The following is a 19,346-nucleotide window of genomic DNA, read 5'->3' as shown; positions in this document are numbered from 1 at the left end:
CACCTGGGTGGCTCAGTCAGTTAAGCATCTGACTTTGGCTCAGGTCATGATCTCACGGTCCGTGAGTTCGAGCCCCGCATCAGGTTCTGTGCTGACAGCTCAGAGCCTGGAGCCTGCTTCAGATTCTGTGTCTCCCTCTGGCTCTCTGCCCCTCCCCCGCTCACACTCTGTGTCTCTCTCTCTCTCTCTCTCTCTCAAAACATAAACATTAAAAAAATTTTTTTAAATACAAAAAATTAAAAATAAAATAAAAATAAAATAAAATAAAACATAATTGCACTTAGAGGTGTTCATCTGGGCTGCAAGTGCATCACTTTTCTCTTTCACTATACCTACGTGTTGATTCAACTGTTTATCAGCCACATTTTGGACTGCTCTTCAGCCTGCCACACTGCTATCTTCTCTGAGGTATCTCTTTGCTAAAAATACCCTTTGTGTCAGACCCCAATGTCTTCCTGCTTCATTGTTTACCTCATTTTGATGAAGGAAATTGTCCAATAGTTTTCTAAAACAGAATGCATACATTTTAGGATCTTGCATGCCCAGAAGTCTTTACCATTCCATATGACTGACAGTTTCTCAGGGTCTGGAATGCACTACACATTATTTTACATCCAAATTTCTGACACATTGCTTTATTGCTTTCCAGCCTTCAGCTCTGCTGTTGGGAAGTCTGATGACATTCTGACCCCAGCTCCATTCCCCCTTCCCCACATCCTCATTCTTAAAAAGCTCACAAATTCTTATCCTTATCCCTGATGTTCTGAGATGTCACAGTGTGTCCTTAAGAGGGGCCCCATTTACTTATTTTGCTGTGCACTTGGGGGACCCTTCCAATCTAGCAATTCAAATTTTCCTTCCTCTCTGGGAAAAAAATTAAGTCAGGAGTTAGCTCCCTCAGACTGACTCTGTTCTCTTTTTCTGTATCCTCTATTAGTCAGACACTAGAACTCGTGGACTGATCTACCAGATACTAAGCGCCTTCATCACGGCACACACTGAAAACAGTATTTGTAGGGTGCTGTGAGATGGGCAAGGCTGCTTGCTACAGAGGTGGAAAGCTCTGCTCTTTCTTCTCTTCTTCTCTTGCATTTTCCATCACAGTGCCATTTTTGTTCCATTTCCAGAAGGATGTCCATGACTTTATCTTCCAAGTTTTCTACTGATTTTTTTCTAATTTGAGCCATTATATTTTTAACCTCCAAGGATTTCTTCTTATTCTCTGCTGTTCCTTCTTTACAGCCCTCCATTCCAATTCCTTGGAGAACAACATTACAGTTTTATTGAGATGTCTTCTGCTCCCTACACTCACCATCTCTCTCTGAGGCTTTTGTTGTTGCTGTTATTGTGGTTGGTGTTTGCTTTATCTAAGTCTATTTCATACACAGGCTTCCCACAAATGGGGGACAATCCTTGGGGAGCAGTCACAGTTAAGAGGAAAACACAAAACAATGTTGCAAATTCTGTTTACATGGAGAGGAAGTCAGCTGGAGGCTTTCATGCAGTGTGATCACCTGATCGCTGCATTTTTTTGTTGTTGTACAGCAAATGGGAGAAACCTTCTGATCTGGCTGCTGGTGGTGTTCTGGAAGCAAGCAGGGTAGGGCTGGGGAATTTCTATCAGATCAGTAATCTCCTCAATTCAACCCAGTGCTTGGGGTCCCTGAGTTTGAGCATCAGATCCCAAATGGCTGAAACCCGATCTTCTGGCAGGTGGCTGCCTAGTTGCCAGGTTCAGGGATACCAGGGGGTCTAATGGATCTGGCAACACGCTTTCTAACAGGGCCCCATTTTGCAGCCCTGCACTTCATTTCTGCCTTTGCAGGTACTGGAGCCTCCAACCTTGACCACTGTCATGGAACTCCTCCTCCATCACTTTCCTCCCAAATTCTGACATCACGTGGCCACTGTTTGTCCCCTCTCCTTTTCTTTGTCCTTTGTTTTTAATGCTTTCAAGGGCTCCTTGATGTCATTTTTAGTAGAGTTTTATGAGAGAAAGGAACTGAACACATATGATCACAAATTTACCAACTACTTTTGTGAGCACAGTTAAACAATAATGTTTAAAAGCCATTTCTTTGGCTATTACCCAATTCCTCTTTTACTTGTGAAATAAATGCCCAAGCATTGAATGCTATTTATTAAAATCCATCTTGTCCTAAAATGTGAATTTGTTTTTTTTTTAATTTTTTTTAACGTTTTATTTATTTTTGAGACAGAGAGAGACAGAGCATGAACAAGGGAGGGTCAGAGAGAGGGAGACACAGAATCTGAAACAGGCTCCAGGCTCTGAGCTGTCAGCACAGAGCCCGACGCGGGGCTCGAACTCACGGACCGTGAGATCATGACCTGACCTGAGCTGAAGTGGGCCGCTTAACCGACTGAGCCACCCAGGCGCCCCATAAAACGTGAATTTGAAAATAGCCCACTAATTACAGGCCACTAGTACATAATCATAGAACAACTTTCATTATCACTTTGTAATAACATACAAATTCTTAATAATCATAAAAGATCAAAGTGATCTTAGTTCTAGAAGAGAAACAAAAATAAACTCAAATTTAAATAGTTTACCACTCACTACAATATTTCAAATATCAAAGAAAATTATAAACAATCTAGTGAGATTTTTATGGTGTGGGATTTCTTTTTTTTTTTTTTTTAAGGAAGTGCAAGATTTCTCTTATCCATTCAATGAACACGCCAGTAATAAGGATGCATATCTCACAGATCACATTGGAAACTCAACACCTATCACTGGCTTTCCAAGTCCCTACTATTTTGGTTTCAGTAAGACAGCCAAAAGTGTCCTTCATACACAACACACAGATGTACACATACACGTGCAAAATGCATTATATATTCCAAAGTTATTTATGGTTTTAATAACAGTGTACCTTTTAAAAATAAAAACAATACTTAATCACAAACATAAAAATTGGGTAGTAAGGTTTTCTATTTCACATGAGTGTGTGTATAAAACAAGACTAACAAATCAAATCTATCCTAGCACTATTATTTTCCCCATAGCACTATCAGTATCTTTGAGCAATTATTGTTCACAATTGATTTGATTCAACTGATTGTTAACTTTTTAAGGTGTCACTATTTGTGCTTCTTGGATTAAAGATGCCTTAATTTCCTACAAAATCCAACCATTTAAAGATTGGCTTAATGGAGACGTGGGCTTCTGCTTCATCCCTACCTTTGTTTTCTGGTGTACTTGTGTGTATACTGTGTGTAAGCATATGTGTATTTTACTTCTCTGAACAACAGTTCTCTAGTATGTAAACAGGGGATGGTTCTTTCTATTTTTTTAGTTTTTTTTCATGTTTATTTATTTTTGAGAGAGACAGAGCACAAGTGGGGGGGGGGGGCGGGGCAGAGAGAGACAAACACAATCCAAAGCAGGCTCCAGGCTCTGAGCTGTCAGCACAGATTCCCATTCAGAGCTCAAACTCACCAACCATGAGATGGTGACCTGAGCCGAAGTCAGAAGCTTAACCACCTGAGCCACCCAGGTGTCCCTGGATGATTCCTTCTATTTGCAGGTTTACTGTGAGGATTAAATAAAGTAATGTCTGGCACACAGTGGGTATTCAACAAATGGGTAGGATTATACACTATTTCCTTTCTTCTGTCTAGGCCTGATCTCAGGTCAGCAAGCTTGGAAACGTAAGGTGGGTGGTTCCTCCCCCACCCCCTCCCCAGATCTTACAACACACACTTGGTGTGATAGAGGGTGCTCTTAGTATGAACAGAAAATAATGATGACTCCATTCATTCTAATTTCACTCTACTCTTACAGGTGGAGCTAACTATAAGATGCTAAAATGTAATAAAATGCCTTGAATTGGAATTGGCCTTGTATAATTTTAAATATTTAGTTTATGTGGCCAAGTATGACTAAAATTGCACCCTTTCTCTGTGATGGTATAAACCGAAGGATACAATCACTCAAAAGTAATCATGCAATACTGGAACACACCCTGTAATACTGATAACAGTTTCATTCATGTCAACCAGAGTGCACATTTCTTAGCCCCAGAAATACAATGCAGCAATACAATGCTGAATCCAAGGTTATTTTTCTCATTTCATCCCATCTCACTACACCAGTCCTAAACCACACCCAGGAGGAAGCAGGTAGCCTCGGGTCATATTCCTGTCCCCAGGTACAGTTGTACAGGCCCAGGCAGCAAAAGTACCAACACTGACCCAGTTCCACCCTGGCATCTAGGTATTCCTGGCAGCATATGAATATTAATTTTCCATACTTCTCTTTTCTAAACTTGAGCTTTATGTGGGGAAGAGGGGGAAGAAAGTAATTCATGTGCCAATTTCATCTAGCACACAAACCCCAAGTATGATTAAAAATTTCCTCATTGTCCTCTTAGCCCTGAAGACACCACATCTTGTAATATTTTGTCTGCAGTAAGTTTAATAAAAAACAAAACAAAACAAAACAGAGGTAACAATATCTGGCTTAACTGACTGAGCCACCCAGGCGCCCCAGAGGTAACAATATCTGGAATGATGCTCACGATTATGTTCGCAGGCCTGAGTAACCTGGAAGGTGCTGCGGAATTTGCGAAGCACCTGACCACAGGCCAGCAGGCCACACCGGGTGGGCAGGAAGATCACCAAGGAGCAGTTTCAGTGAATAGGCGCTGGGGAGCCCAAATTCGGCCGCCTTTGGCACCGACCCCTGGCCTTCTCTCAGGCCTCCAAGCCCCCCACCCTGGGTTCCCAACGCCCGGCGCCTCGCGGACAGAACAGGCGAGGTCACCTGTGGCCGGAGGCCTCGTGGGGTCACCTGTGGCTGCGGGGCCCCGCGCAGCAGCTCTGGACGCTCAGCGCAGCCCCCATGCCGGCTCCCGCTGCCTCCACTGCGGACCCGGGGCTGCGCGTCCGGGTCTGGGCGGCCAGACACTACTCACCAGATGGTGTCACTGTCCGCCAGACCACTGGACTTCTCAAGGGAACCCGAGCCCAAACGCTCATACCCCACCCCCTCCCCGTCAAGATTTCGAGGGTCACGGCCCCGCGTGACCACGCCCCTACCCACGCGCGCCCCGACCCCGGGAGGCCACGCCCTACCCACGCGCGTCCCCGACCCCCGCGAGGCCACGCCCCCCCTACGTGCCCCCGGGCCCCGCATGGCCACGCCCCCGTCCCCCGCAAACCCTGATCCCTGAGCTACCAAGCTCAGCCCCTCCACGCGCCCCTCGCGGCCCCACCCTGCCTCCGGCGCTTTCCTGGCCTTGGAGTGGAGGACAGGTCCCCGCGGGCCGGGGCAGGTCCCACACCACACGATACCTCGGAGGGTTGGCGCGGCGGTCTGGAGAGAAGGGAGAAGCTCCGGGCCTCAAATACCGGCGGAGCCGGAGGGCGGGCGGAGTCAGGGGAAGCGAGCCATCGCACCGCCCATCTCCAGATCCCGGGGCGGCTGTCCGTCAGCAGCCTGGGGCTCTCAGGAGGGCGGTGAAGGGAGGTGACCAGGTGTGCGCCAAGTACTCCACTGCACTTTGACCGCCACCCTGGGGCCGGCCTATGGGCCGCGCGTACTTTTCTAGTCTAGTTGCGTTGACCTCGCCCACTGGGCCACCAGGTAGGTGAATCAAACGAAAACCTCTGGAGTTTTCAGTCAGCGACAGTACGCGGACACACCAGCGCTTTACTGTGACTTGGTAAAGAGACTGTGACTTAATGTTGTCAGTGACCAGAAAAGTGCCAGTTCTTGGTACGTAGGCATAAGTTGCACAGTGCGGGACAGAAATTTTAAATAAAGCCTACGCGATCATCTTGTGTGTTCATAATGCAGTAGTCTTCTGGCCCATGTGAATTAAACTCCAGGGTACTAACAAATTATACAAATGTGTACAAAGTCCATGTTTGCCACCTTGGAGCAGTCATGGAGAACGGAAAGGTGAGAGGAGAAGGGGAAAACACTAGCCACGTTTTAACAATGAGTTTAATTTTGGAAACCTCAAATTGTTTTTGCGTTTCCTCCATCCTTACCCTAGGCCAGGGTTTCTCAACATGGACACTGTTAACACCTGAGCTGGATAATTCTTTGTTGTGCTGTGGCACTACAGAATGTTTAACAGCATCCCTGGCCCCTCTACCCACTGCATGCCTGTAGCATCCCTCTCCCAGTTGTGACGGTTTAAATTTTATTTTTGGAGTAGTGAAACATAAAGTAATGCCCAGAGATATCAACCCAGTTTTGTTTAGCTTCAGGCTTGTCTTTCCAGCTGACCTTTTTGCAAACATGTATGTGTGTATGCGTGTGCACACTTATCAAAAGAGTGTCATTCTATTACCTATCCCTTTGTTATCTGTCGATAGTTCTGCAACTTGCTTTTTTCACTTGACAATAAATTTTGGAAATCTCTGTATTTGCTACACAGCATCCTTATTCCTTTTCATGGCTGATCGTATTTCGTGTGTCACTGGTGGCCATTTGGGTTGTTTCCATTTGGGTCATTACCAATAATGCCACGAATAACCTAGTGCAGTGCTTCTCAAGCTTGAATGCACATGTAAATGATCTGGGGTATTGTTCAAATGCAGATTCTGATTCAGTAGGTCCTGAGACTCAGCATTTCTAACAAGCACCCAGGTAGCTGAGGCTGCTGTTCCGTAGACCATGCTTTCACTAGCAAGATATTAGTGTAAATACTCTTTTGTATTGATGGAGAAATATCCACCAATCCAGATTCCTAGATTCCTAGAAATGGGATTGTTGGGTCTAAGGACAAATACACATATATTTTTGTTAGCTATTGTCAAATTTCTCTCTATAGGGCTTGTATCATTTTGTCCTCTCCCCAGCTATATCTGAGTGCTTCTTCACAGCCTTACTAACAGTAATACATGGACATCTTTGGATTTTTACCAATCTGATAGGGGAGAGATGTTTTATCTCCTATAGTTTTAATTACCATATCCTGTATTATGAGTGAGGTTGAACATCTTTTCATATGTTTAAAAGCATTGCCTCTTTGTTGTTTTGTCCCCCCCCCCACCCCGCCATGAACCGTTCATGACTTTTGTTCATTTTTTAAAATTGTTTGGTCTTTTTCTTCTTAGTTCTTACATGCTCTTTATATAGTAGCATTAGTCCTTTGTAGTATAAGTTGCAAATATTTTCTCCCAGCTTCTCATCTGTTCTCTGACATTGCTTTGGTGATTTTGGCATATTTTTTGTTTTTAATGTAGTCAAATTTAATGATTTTTCCTTTATTGCATCTAGATTTTTGACTCATAGTTAGAAACTCGTTCTCCAGATTATACAGTTCACCAATGTTTTCTTCCAGTATTTGTATAGTTTCAATTCAGTCCCAGCTGATGGCTGGAGGAAGAGAGGGCAGTAGAGTGGAAGGCAAGAATATCCCAGACCATTTGCCAAAGGCTAGTTGCTCAGTAGTATTCAGTGATTCATTGGTGTCTAATGTTTAGAAAACTCAGTTCAGATACGGCAATGATGTCAACAAATAGATCTGGCTCCAGAGAATGTCTTTTTCATTCCAATCCCGGTTTAATTGCTCTCTGTTGTTAACCCTGCCTGAAACCATATAGCTCTGACTCTCAGCAACGGCATGGCCTTTCATCTCCCAGGACTTTCCTGGATGGGGGCCTGGGACTTTGGTACTCCAGGTAAAATAAAAGTAAACAGAACCTTTTAGGTGTTTATAAAGCAGTCTGAATTTACAATCAGTAAATTGGAAATAAAGATTGACCAAGAATCTTGATTATGATACTAACACAGCTCATTTTACTTAGGAATCTGGGACTGTCACAGGTAAATATTTTGTTTGGTTGTGTTTTATTTTTGAAAATAATTCCCCTTTTAAGTGTTGGAAATAATAGATTGACAAAAACCCATTCAAAAAGCATTCGGCAACCTGTATTCAGCTCACTGAACACAAGTTGGTTTTGACATTAGCGTACAGCACAGTAACTCACCCGTGACCAGAACAGTGACTAAAACATCACCCTGAATAAATTCATTCTATTCTGCTGACGTTTCAACCCTAACACAAAAAGAGAAGAAAGGATGCTCCCCTTTTAACTGGGAACATTTCACCGTGACATTTATGTTATGTAATTCTATTGTTCTTTATGTATATTCTCAGTGTTGTGTGGGCTAACTGGAACTAATTTCCATAAAACTGGAAGAGCATTTCTACCTTGATCTAAGCAGTAGAGATGGATTTGTATTGATTTAACTATACCTTTTAAAAATCAGATCACAGAAAATGAGCCAGATGTCTAAATAGACACCTGAAGCCTTAAGTGATTAAAAGAAAAAAAAAAAAAAAAAAAAGAACCCTAATGGATGGAACTATCCCGGATGAGGTCAATTGCTTAGCAAACTCAATTTAATTAAACGGATATTTACCACACATCTGCAATGCAAAATTCTGAGACTAGCCCAGAACTAGAACCTCTGCCCTTCCATTAAAGGCCATAAAATAAGTTCTCAGGCAACTATCTAACATCTATTTGGTTTTCGTTACAGATAGTAAGCATTGCAATGTTTCCTATGAACAACATAAAAGTTATTCAAATGACATGGCAATCCTGTTAGCAATATTACAGTACTTCATGGTTCTTCATATCTGATGTTCTTTCAAAGAAATTGTAGCCACCTCTCCCAGAGATTCACTGGACAAACAGGTTGGGTTCATGAGTCACTTCTGAAAGACAGACCAGGTAGGTAAGACATTGAAATTGGGGTGCCTGGGTGGCTCTGTCGGTTAAACATCTGACTCTTGATTTCAGCTCAGGTCATGATCTCACGATACATGAGATCGAGCCCCGAGAGTGCAAGCCTGCTTGGGATTCTCTGTCCCTCGCTTTCTGCCCCTCCCCCCCCCCAAATAAATAGACTTAAAATAAGACACTGAAATCAAAACTACAACGAGACAACCTCACACCTGTCAAAATGGCTAAAATCAACAACACAGGAAACAACAGGTGTCGATGAGGATGTGGAGAAAAAGGAACTCTCGTACACTGTTGGTGGGTATGAAAATTGGTGCAGCCACTCTAGAAAACAGTATGTTTGAGCAGGTTCCTCAAAAAGTTAGGAATAGAACTACCCTATGATCTGGTAATTACACTGCTGGGTACTTTTCCAAAGAATACAAAAACACTAATTCAAAGGGATATATGCACCCCTATGTTTACAGCAGCATTATTTATAATAGCCAAGACATGGAAGCAGCCCAAGTGTCCATTGATTGATGAATGGACGAAGAAGATGTGGTATATATATACAGTGGAATATTATTTGACCATAAAAAAAGAATGAAATCTTGCCATTTGCAATGACATGGATGAAGCTACAGTATAATACTAAGCAAAATAAGTCAGAGAAAGACAAATACCATATGATTTCACTCATTTGTGGAATTTAAGAAACAAAACAAAGGAAAAAGAAGAGACAAACCAAGAAACAGACTCTTAACTATAGGGAACAGTCTGATGGTTACGGGGGGGGGGGGGGGGGGGGAGCAGGGGGGGAAGGGGGGAGGAGGTTGGCTGGGGGATGGGTGAAATAGGTGATAGGAATTAAGGAGTGCACTTGTGATGAGCACTGAATGATGTATACAATTGTTGAATATATTGTACACCTGAAACTAATATAGCACTGTATGTTAATTAACTGGAATCAAAATAAAAACTTAAAAAAGATAAGACCCTGCTCAAAGTGGGCAAAATGTGAGAAGCAGAGATCCAATGAGTCTGCAGGTAGTGGGTGGACAAAGGGTGCATACTCCCTCCCTCTGGGAGGTGGTGACACTCCCAGGAGGAAGCCATTTGGAAAACTGAGGTCTTGATTTTTTTCTACCCCAGAAAATCTGGCACAATATCTAAAAGAAGCTGAAAGGCTTTTCTGGGTTTTCTGTTTAAGGAAAGTGTGGGGAGTATCCAAGACTCTGAACCTTGCACAATCCAGCTTGTGAGGGCTGGCCAGCAGTGCTCCCACCATTCTCCCTGTTCCTGCACTCACTGCAAAGACCTGGGCCTCCTACCAGTGCTTTCCAGGTACCTGGGACTGGGGCAAAGAACCTGTCTTAGGGGAAGGAAGGAAGGAAGGAAGGAAGGAAGGGAGGGAGGGAGGGAGGGAGGGAGGGAGGGAGGAAGGAAGGGAACAAGAAAGAGAAAGGAAAGGAAGGAAGGAAAGAAAGAAAAAGAAGAGAAAGAAAGAGAAAGAAAGAAAGAAAGAAAGAAAGAAAGAAAGAAAGAAAGAAAGAAAGAAAGAAAGAAAGAAAGAAAAAAGAAAAAGGGAGGGAGGGAGGAAGGAAGGACCTACCTGCCTTCTTTTTTCAAATACCTTAGTGGAGGTTTGGACGCCAACACTGGGACATGTTTCTGGGTGATCACCCCCAGATTTCCTTCCAGACTCATAGGGACCACGTGCTAGAGAAGATTCCTTATCACACTGGCTTTCCTTCCCTAAAATGCGAGGTAAATCCATGGTCATTCAATATAGACCTAACACTGACTTTTCTTTGCCCTTACTGGAATTCTTGGGGAAATCCAGCATGGATTTTCCTCTTTTACTCTCACAATTAAAATAACTCATTTATGAGGGTAAGGCACCGAGAGATGCAACCTGGCAGGGCTCTCCTACTCTACTTTACACTTTTTATCTTACCATTTTTAAAAATGAGAAAGGTGACTTTTTTTTTTTTTAACCACAAACTATTTTCACATTCAGATCCTTGGGTTTTGTAAATCTTCCCCGGCAAATTCACACCCTCAGAGCCACACTAGATAGAAGAGCTGAAAAGCCCCAAACTTCTTTTATTAAGCATTTATTCTACTGAGTGTGGGACTGTGCACTAAAACTGCAATAGGTAACTGGTCACAGGAGGTTACAGCCTCCACTAACTGACCTCAATGAGAAATCAAAACTGGAAAGAACTGGAAAACCAGTCAAGCAGAGGCAGGCAAGCAACATTGTCAAACAATCAGATATAACAGAAATATAATGTATTTAGATGACCTAAGGGTCTTTCTCAGGTCTACATGTAAATCAGTAAACCTTACTTTTTACAACCATAGCAAATTATAACTTGTAATGTGCAAGTATTTGGAGTACTGATTGAAAGCAGGTCCCCCTTTCCTCTTGTAACAAGCTTTGGAGCAGCTCTTCAGAGCAATCAGAAAGACCACCTGCCAAACTATAGTCCTCAGGAAGACAATGAATAAAGCATTCACTAACCTACTTTGAGGTTGGTTTTCTTTCAGTGGACAGGATCAGGTCTCAAAGAAATGGAAAAATAAAACTGAATAAAACATGGCCCTTCCCTTTTTTTTTAGCAGTTCAGATGGATGCAAAAGAGATTGTGTTTGCAATATTCAATCGTGGGGAGATCTGTTCCAAGATCCCCAGTGGATGCCTGAATCTGTCTAGTACCAAACCCTATGCATATTATGTTTTTTGCTGTACATACATGCCTATGATAAGGCATAATTTATAAATGAGGCACAGTAAGATATTAACTAATAATAAAATAGAACAATTATGGTAATATATGTAATAAAAGTTATGTGAATGTGATGTCTCTCTAACAGAATAAGTAGAGTTAAATGGGCAAGTTAGGGCTGGCCTGGAAAGAGTTCTTACGCCAATCTAAGGAGTTTGGGATTTATTGGTCAGGCAATGGGGAGGCATTGTAAGATTTTAACTAGAGGATTAACCTGATTCATTCATTCGCTCCTTTCCCTACTTTCCCTTCCTCTCTCTTCCTCCCTCCCTTCCTCCTTCCCTTTTTTTCTGACTTTAGCATCAGCCTTTAGGATGGTTTGGATGCAGAAGAAAGTGCCCAGGGGTTGGTTAGTTAGGAGTTGGCTTTAGGCCATTTGGGCCTAAGCCTAAGTAGTGGCAACACTGAAGCAGGGAGCTAATCAGGAAGCAGAAACCATAGGATCTAATGTGCAAGTGGATTTAGGGGGAAGGGACAAGGAAAAGAATGGAGTTCCAGCAATGTTTCAGTATTCTAACTCAAATAATTAGACACAAGATGATATAATTAACTCAGAGAATATGAGAAGAGGATAGGTTCGGGGTCAAATAAAGAATTCGTTTGAGTCAAAAGCGCTTTATAGTGCTTGTAACACATTTAGGTGAAGATGTCCAGGACATAAGTAGAAACAAAGACAAAGCTATGGGATACAGGAGCTAGAAGCCAGAAGAGGGATGCACTCAGCCCAGTGGAGCTTCCTGATCAAGAAGGCATCCGTCTGATGACAGAAGCCCAGGCAATAGCAACCAACATTCTAAAAGGTTGCTAGGGAAAAAAGCACAAAAGCAGATGGAGAAGAGCAGAAGCTGGACAATGGAGAGCAGCTCGCATTAGAGGAAGTGGAGAGTTAAAGCAGGGAGAGTCCATTTGACATTCCCACGTCAACACTTACCTTGGTGACAGTTAAGACAACCATCAAAGTGAGTGGGATTTAGGATGAAAAGAGACATGTGGAGGTGTCTAAGAAACTCTTTGAAGAATCTTCACTGTGATGAATAAGAAGGCTAGGTAGAACTGGAGGTCAGCTAGAAGGACTGTGTTTTAAGGCCTGAACAGAGTTGAGCATGCCATTTGCTTTCTGCATAGTCACAGTCAGAAGCAGCCAGGAAAATACTAGGAAATTGTCTGATTTAAAGGAAAATCTAATCTTTGTCAAGAATATGATGGTGAAGCAAAGCAATGCTGCTTCTGTCTATCTTAATGGTTATTCTTTGTTATTTTAGGCCATCTGTAATCCAGGGGCTCAGGTGAAATTTGCAATTTCTGGCCCAGCAGGTTAACCTAGTACCTGAAAGCCAGGTGTCCATAGGAAGAGGCTTAGAGCTGGTTCTGTGTGAACACAGAAGGTGTTTTCCAGAATCTATGTTTGTTATTTTACTTCATGCATTTTTTTATTCACTTATTTCTTTTGAAACCATGCTCTCTTATTTAAAATCTGAGTTCAATTAAGAGAATCTTATTACTCTGGAGATTTTTTTCATATTCATGATCATATGATTTTAAGAAATAGCTAAATCACTAAAGGTTCCTCTCTCGCTTTTTTTCTCTTTCTTTTCCCTCATCAAGAGAAGCTTGTCTTATTTGATCTGGAATCACGTGGGTGGTCCATTTCAGAATGCAAATAAAAAGAAACGTGAATGGAAACCCATCTTCCTGGGATAGGGTGCCACCAACTCTGGGCCGTGTCACCCTGAGGTCCAGGGCACTGCTGAAGCGAGCTGGATGAATTTACATGAGAAGCCCAAGGAAACTGTTTCCCCAAATGCAAAGTTAGAGAGACTTAGTGTGCTTGACCAGATCAGCCCTGACCAGGGCCCTGTGGTAACGAAACTCCTAAAACTTAAAAAAGCAAGCAAACGAACAAAAACTGTTGAGAGAAGGGCTCAACCATCAGGAGGCTAATTTCAGTCCATTCATGGCTTGTGCTGAGATGTAAAAAGTCCCTCCAGACCCTACCATTCTGTCTCTCAGAAGGTGCTAAGGGAGGCAAGGGGCTGAAGCTAGGACTCACAACACTGAATGGTGACCTTAGAAACCCAGAAGGGTGCCTTCTTGGCCAAGCTTAGTGCTCAAGGAGTGCAAAACCCTTGATGATGCACTAGATTTTGCACAAAGGGCATGAGGTTTAATTTCAAAATGCAGGCTTGGGTATCGTAGAGTGAAAGCAAACAGGGACACACGACGTGCATTTTCAATACTCCTACTTAGTGAAAGCTGGTGAGAACATTTTCATTCTTTTTAAACAAAGGCAAGCAGTTCAACTACTTTCTGGGTGTCCATCCACCTCAAGGTAGAGAACCTCAGTCCCTCATGAGGGAGGGAACTATTCATTAAGCCCCGAAAACAGCAAGGGCTGAGGGCGGGGCTCTATCACCTGGCCACTACTATGCGACATATACACTTTCTCCCCGGGCCATCATGGATTCCAAAGGCAATATAAGATCCTCACAAAGACAGGGAGTTCTTATCTTGTGAGTTATTTAAGCAATATGATGAGCAAAGTCTTTCAGATCATTTGCAGTGTTATTCTTGGATAACTTGATGTTTGTTCATCAGCCTTAATAACTTTATTATATGAACTCCTGGCATTCATGAAATGGTACGTGACCTCCTAACTGGTGGTATGACCAATGATTTCATTCACGCCACGAACTTTTATTGAGCACCTACTACAGGCCAGGAGCTACACTAGGGTCTGGCAATATAATGATAGAAGACAGGTCCCTGACCTCAAGATACCAAATAGATATTAAGAGATAATAGAAAAAATATATATTGGTCTCTGCCCCGGCTCCTGACGCAAGGCTCCTGAAACCTTTGTAATTTCCTAAGTGATAAGAACACTAGGAACTTCCTTTGTTGTAGTATTTGGTCGTTGACTTGAGCTACTGACATAGGACTTCCGAAACCCTTGTATTTCCTCGGTTAATAATAGTGTCTTTTTTCTCCGTGGGGTCCTGGATGGCTCCTGGATGAGAGCTGGTATTGGAAAGACCAAGCTGTGATTAGAAACTTGGAATTTTCAGCCCTTCCCCTCCCCCATTCTCTTGAGATGGAAGAAGGATGAAAGTAGAATTAATGACTGATTATGCCTATATTATGAAGCCTCCACAAAATCCCAGGAATATGGGATTCGGGGAGCTACTCCATTGGCGAACACATCCACCCTGGGAGGGTGGTGAACCTCCAACTCCAAAGGACAGACGCTCCTGCACTCAGGACCCTCCCAGACCTCGCCCTATGTATCTATTCATCTACATCCTTTATTTATATTTTAATAAACTGATAAATGTGTTTCCTTGAGTTCTGTGAGTCACTCTAACAAATTAATCAAACCGGGGTGGGGGGGCATAGGAATCTCCCATTAATAGCCAAATTGGACAGAAATTGTGGGTAACCTGGGAATCCTATTACTTGCAACTGGCATCTGAAGTTGAAGGTGGGTGGGGAGCAGCCTTGTGGGACTGAGCCCATAACCTGTGGGACCTGACATGATCTGTAGGTAGAATGTGCTAGAATTTAGTGGAATTATAGGACTTTAGCTGGTGCTGCGAAGACCTGCTTGATGTGAGAAGTCCCCCACATACATTTGGTGACGAGAAGGGTCAGAAGTAAAGTGTTTTGCATGAGAAGTAAAGGAGACACGCGGGAGAGAAACACAGGAGAAGGAAAGGACTGAGTTTTTCTCTATTCAAGAGAAATACTGAACTGTGGCTTTTCCTTATACAGATATGCAAACAAATGAAATAGTGATATGTGCTCTAATGGCCCTTAGTATAAGGGGTAAGAAAAAGTAGAAGCAGCAACAAGGAGTCTGGCTGGGGAAATCAAGAAAGGCATCACACACTCCATAACACTTGAGCAGAGATCTGAAGAATGATGCTGAGCTAATCAGAGGACAGTATTCCAAACCAGGAGTCAGAGAACTTTGCAAAAGTATGCCTGTTGGAGGAAACAACAAATATTGCAATATCATAAAATATGAGGCAGTTTAGACATCTATAAAGGGCTTTATATGTCATACCAGTAAATTTTTATTCTATCTTATAGGCTGCAGAGACTCTCTGAAGAATTCTGGACTGTGGGTCACATAAGCAGTTATGTACTGGGAAGACTGCTCTGCAGGAATGCAGACAAGTGGGATGGGAAAAAACAGAAGTATCAGAGCTGCAATACTTGAAATGAAAGACCCCAATCAGGGCAGTGGCAGGAGGGGTAGAGGGGATGGAAGTATTAAAAAACAAAATTCAAGTGAGTAAACCTGAAGATCTAATTGGCTGTGTTAAATGATTCCTGAATCAGGCAGCATCCCATCTAGCAAACAGAGGGGCTCTCTGAGGAATTGTACAAAATGAAAACTCTCAAAAAGGAGTTATTTTTATGGCAAGGAGGGTAGGGCCAGAAGGTTACAAGCAAAAGAAAGGGATCAATCTGGACAAGGTCACTCTCCCTTAGGGGGAAGCACAGGGAGTTTTATCAGATTTACCCAGAAGTGGAGGGGCGGGTCATGGAGAGGGCCATGTGACAGACTCACTGACACCCATCAGAAAATTCCAGATCGACCTGTTAAGACATTTCTGGGGGAGTTTGAAACTGCAACTGTATTAAGCTGTGTTTCGGTAACCTGGTCTGGCCTAAGTAACACCATTTTGGGCCTATGGTTTTCTTTTTAACAGAAAGAAAAGCTGTTCAGGAAGAAGGTAGGACAAGACCTGGAAATTGTTGGATGAGTGGACGAAGGAGGAATCTTCGCCGATTTTCAGATTACACTAGGAAGACCTAGTGAATGGCAACATCAGTGAACAAGATTGGAAGTTTGGAAACAGGAAGGCAAATGACTTTGGAGAAGGGAATGAATTTTGCTTTGGTTAGGGTAGGTTCAGTTTCCATGGAAGGCTCAGGTGAGGGGTCTAGGCGCCAGAGGTCAATGTAGGGGTCATCAGCAAATGGATGTCAGTGAAGTTACGGGCTGGAGAGGTTTGCCGGGGACAGCATCCAACCCTCAGGAATACCAATACATAAGGATGAACAGAGGAAAAGAAGAGCCAAAAAAAGACATAGAGAAGCCAGAGGCATGAAATGAATCTGGAAAGAGAATTACTAACAACACACAAAAGAGAAGAGAGTTTTAAAGAAGGAGGCTAACGGTCTGTGGTTGAGTGGCAATGTCGTCGTTAGAACTGAGTAGGTGTACAGATGAACACAAGGGAAGGGAAGTAAAAATAATATAAAAACAGGGAGGGGGACAGAACATAGAGACTCCTAAATATGGAGAACAAACAGACGGTTACTGGAGGGGTTGTGGGAGGGGGGATGGGCTAAATGGGTAAGGGGCATTAAGGAATCTACCCCTGAAATCATTGTTGCACTATATGCTAACTAACTTGGATGTAAATTAAAAAAAAAAAAAAAAAAGAACAGAATAAGTATAGGGTCTGATGCAGACCCTAAAATCTGCAGAAGTGTGAACTTGTGATTCCAGAGGGATGGGTCGTGAAGAAGGTGAGTCAAATGCTGAAATGCTCAGCCTGTGGGGATGTGGGGGCTGAAAGGAGGGGGTAGGTTGGTAACACTTGGTGGCTTGGGAGGGGCCCCATCCGTTCTTCCCCAGCCTGGGCTGGAGGGATCAGAACCTGCGGTGTCTGCAGCAAAGGCTGCAGGGAAGGCCAGGCGGGAGGGGGTTGGGACGCCTCGGTTATGGGTAACCGAGAAGGCGACAGGGTGAGTTAGCGGGCGGAACTCGGGGTTGAGTCATCGAGGGCAGATCACGATGCTCCCGGAAAAAGAGGAGAGGCAGGCTGGGAAGGGCTCGAGTCGGCCTGGGAGTTGAGCTGGACTGGGCGATAACGGAGCACGGAGTTCCGAAAGCTGTCAGGCAACCGCCCAGCCCCCTTGGCGACCCCGGCCCGCTTCCTAACCCCCACCCCCACGCCCGCCCCCCGCCTCTCTCGCCCGAGAGCGGAGCTAGCGAGGCTGCGAGGCTGAGACGCCGGGATCACTTGCCTGCCGCCCACTCCCGACGCGCCCCTTCCTCCTCGCCACGCCCCTGGCACCCCCTGCACCGGCCGAGCACTTCCGGCCGGCCCTCCCGGGTTCGCGCCCGGGAGAGCACATCCCGGGGTCTCCGCCGCCCTGCGCCCAGTTGCAAGCCGAGCTCCCGGAGGTCCCGCTCACCGCGCCTTGGAGGGGCCGCGGGATCCCAGGCGGAACCCGGCTAGGGCCGAGGGTTGGAGGGGAGGACCTGGGACCAGGGGGAGGCACTTGGGCGCCGCTGCAGCAGGGCCTGGAAGGAGGATCACATGGGGTGACTCACCTGGGGCCAGGGCCAAGTAGAGGAGGGTCAAGTGACACCTCATACATCCTGAGGAGGCCTGTTAGTTTCTACCACAGCTTCCTGTGTATTTCCTACACGGTACTAGCCACCGTCTGTAATTAGTTGTATTCGCTCGTTCTTGGTTTCTATTAGAAGGTAATTTCCAGGAGAGGCGGCCAGTTCTCCTCGAGTTCTCCGCGGCTGCAACCGCGCCAGAGGTGCCTTGGCCAGGGGGGAGGGGAGTGTGGTCAGGCCGGGGTAGCTGGAGTACCCGGAGAAGAGGAGGAGACTGGCGTTCAGAGTGAGCTGAGCTGGCACCTGCCCTGACCAAGGGCGGCATGGGGTGCTGGCATTGACTGTGTCCGCCGTCCAGCCTAAGGGGAAGACTTCCACACATTATGCCAGAAGACTCGCGGGTCGACCTTGATGCCTTTCAGACCTCTACCAAGGTCACGTCCTGTGTGATTGCATAAAATTTCGTTCCTGAACGACTCCGTTTTGAAGCTCTATTTCCTTTCTAACTAATGAATTCTTGAACTGTACCAGAAGCGGTGATTGTTTTACAAGCAGTTGCTCATAAAATCCAACAGAATAACTGGCATTCGGGCCATAAAACTGTTAATATGAACTTTATGAAGACATAAAAGTTAACTAACGCATACCAGGTATAGTTCTTTTGATAGCACCAATAAAATAATCGATTAGATAATAATCAAAATTAGCACCGAATTGGGAGGTTGGTCTTCTTTTTCTCTAAATCATAAAATGACCCCTTCTTTCTTTCTCATAAAAACCCCTTGCTTTCCCACAGGAGCAGGACACTTTTCTGATTACTCCAGAATCGGTTCTCCCCAAACTGCAATTCTGAGACCCTAAATAAAGACCTTGTTCTGTTTTAGTTTGACTCGTTTTCTAAGTTAACAGCCCATAGACCATCAGGTCCTCTCCCAAGTCTCAGGGCGACTGGGACTGAGTGTACAGTCTGTTCATGGAAGTCCTGAGGCCCAGCTTTATGTTGTCCCTCTAATTTCTAATTTGATATTTGAGATCTTAACTATACCTTAGACTGCTTTTATGGCACTTTCCAAAACAAAACAAGGTATAAATAATTTAACTTCAACACAAAAGTTGAGTTTCCATTATCCTATGCAAATTCTTAAAATACTAGATGAATCTTGCTGGTCACTTACCTTAGTGTACTATGCTCAAAGTAGCCCAAATAAGAATTGTAAAGTTTTGCTATTCACATGGGTGGGCGAACAGCACTGTTGTTCAAGAGCTGATCTTCCTGATTTCTCCTGCTGGGGTCCCTAAATCAGTCACCTGAAGTGAGTTACCTGAGACCCAGGGTACTGTACCTGTCTGTATCCCTGTCCCCACCTAGGGTACAGGGCAGGCCTGGGGCTTTCTTGGAGCTGTTCCTACCTTCTATAACCAGATGCTCCTGTGAATGTTTTGATCAGTGGCCTTTGCTAATCCCAGATTTC

General features: G+C 44.2%; 1 protein-coding gene and 1 long non-coding RNA gene across 5 annotated transcripts in view; one reads left to right on the top strand and one right to left on the bottom strand.

Moving 5' to 3' along the window:
• SERPINB6 (serpin family B member 6) overlaps positions 1–19,346 on the bottom strand; it is an 86,858-nt gene that overhangs the window by 28,559 nt on the left and 38,953 nt on the right. The window contains exon 1 of one of the 4 annotated variants that reach the window (XM_086706423.1): positions 5,264–5,415. The exons of 1 other annotated variant lie outside the window; for it this stretch is intronic. The gene's annotated coding sequence lies outside the window, so the exon portion shown is untranslated. Of the gene's footprint in view, positions 1–4,544; positions 4,706–4,940; positions 5,091–5,263; positions 5,416–19,346 lie in introns of those variants that run through there. 2 more of the 4 variants (XM_086706422.1, XM_086706424.1) reach the window with 2 other exon arrangements.
• LOC147580810 (uncharacterized) lies at positions 9,557–18,757 on the top strand. Its single transcript, XR_015251121.1, has 2 exons — positions 9,557–10,059; positions 16,223–18,757. It is a non-coding gene; the product is annotated as an uncharacterized LOC147580810 (long non-coding RNA).

This window comes from Puma concolor, chromosome B2, assembly GCF_028749965.1.
Source record: "Puma concolor isolate L17-30 chromosome B2, mPumCon1.1.hap2, whole genome shotgun sequence".
Taxonomy (NCBI): domain Eukaryota; kingdom Metazoa; phylum Chordata; class Mammalia; order Carnivora; family Felidae; genus Puma; species Puma concolor.
The sequence above is the reverse complement of the archived record's forward strand: the minus strand, read 5'-3'. Positions and strand labels throughout refer to the sequence as shown.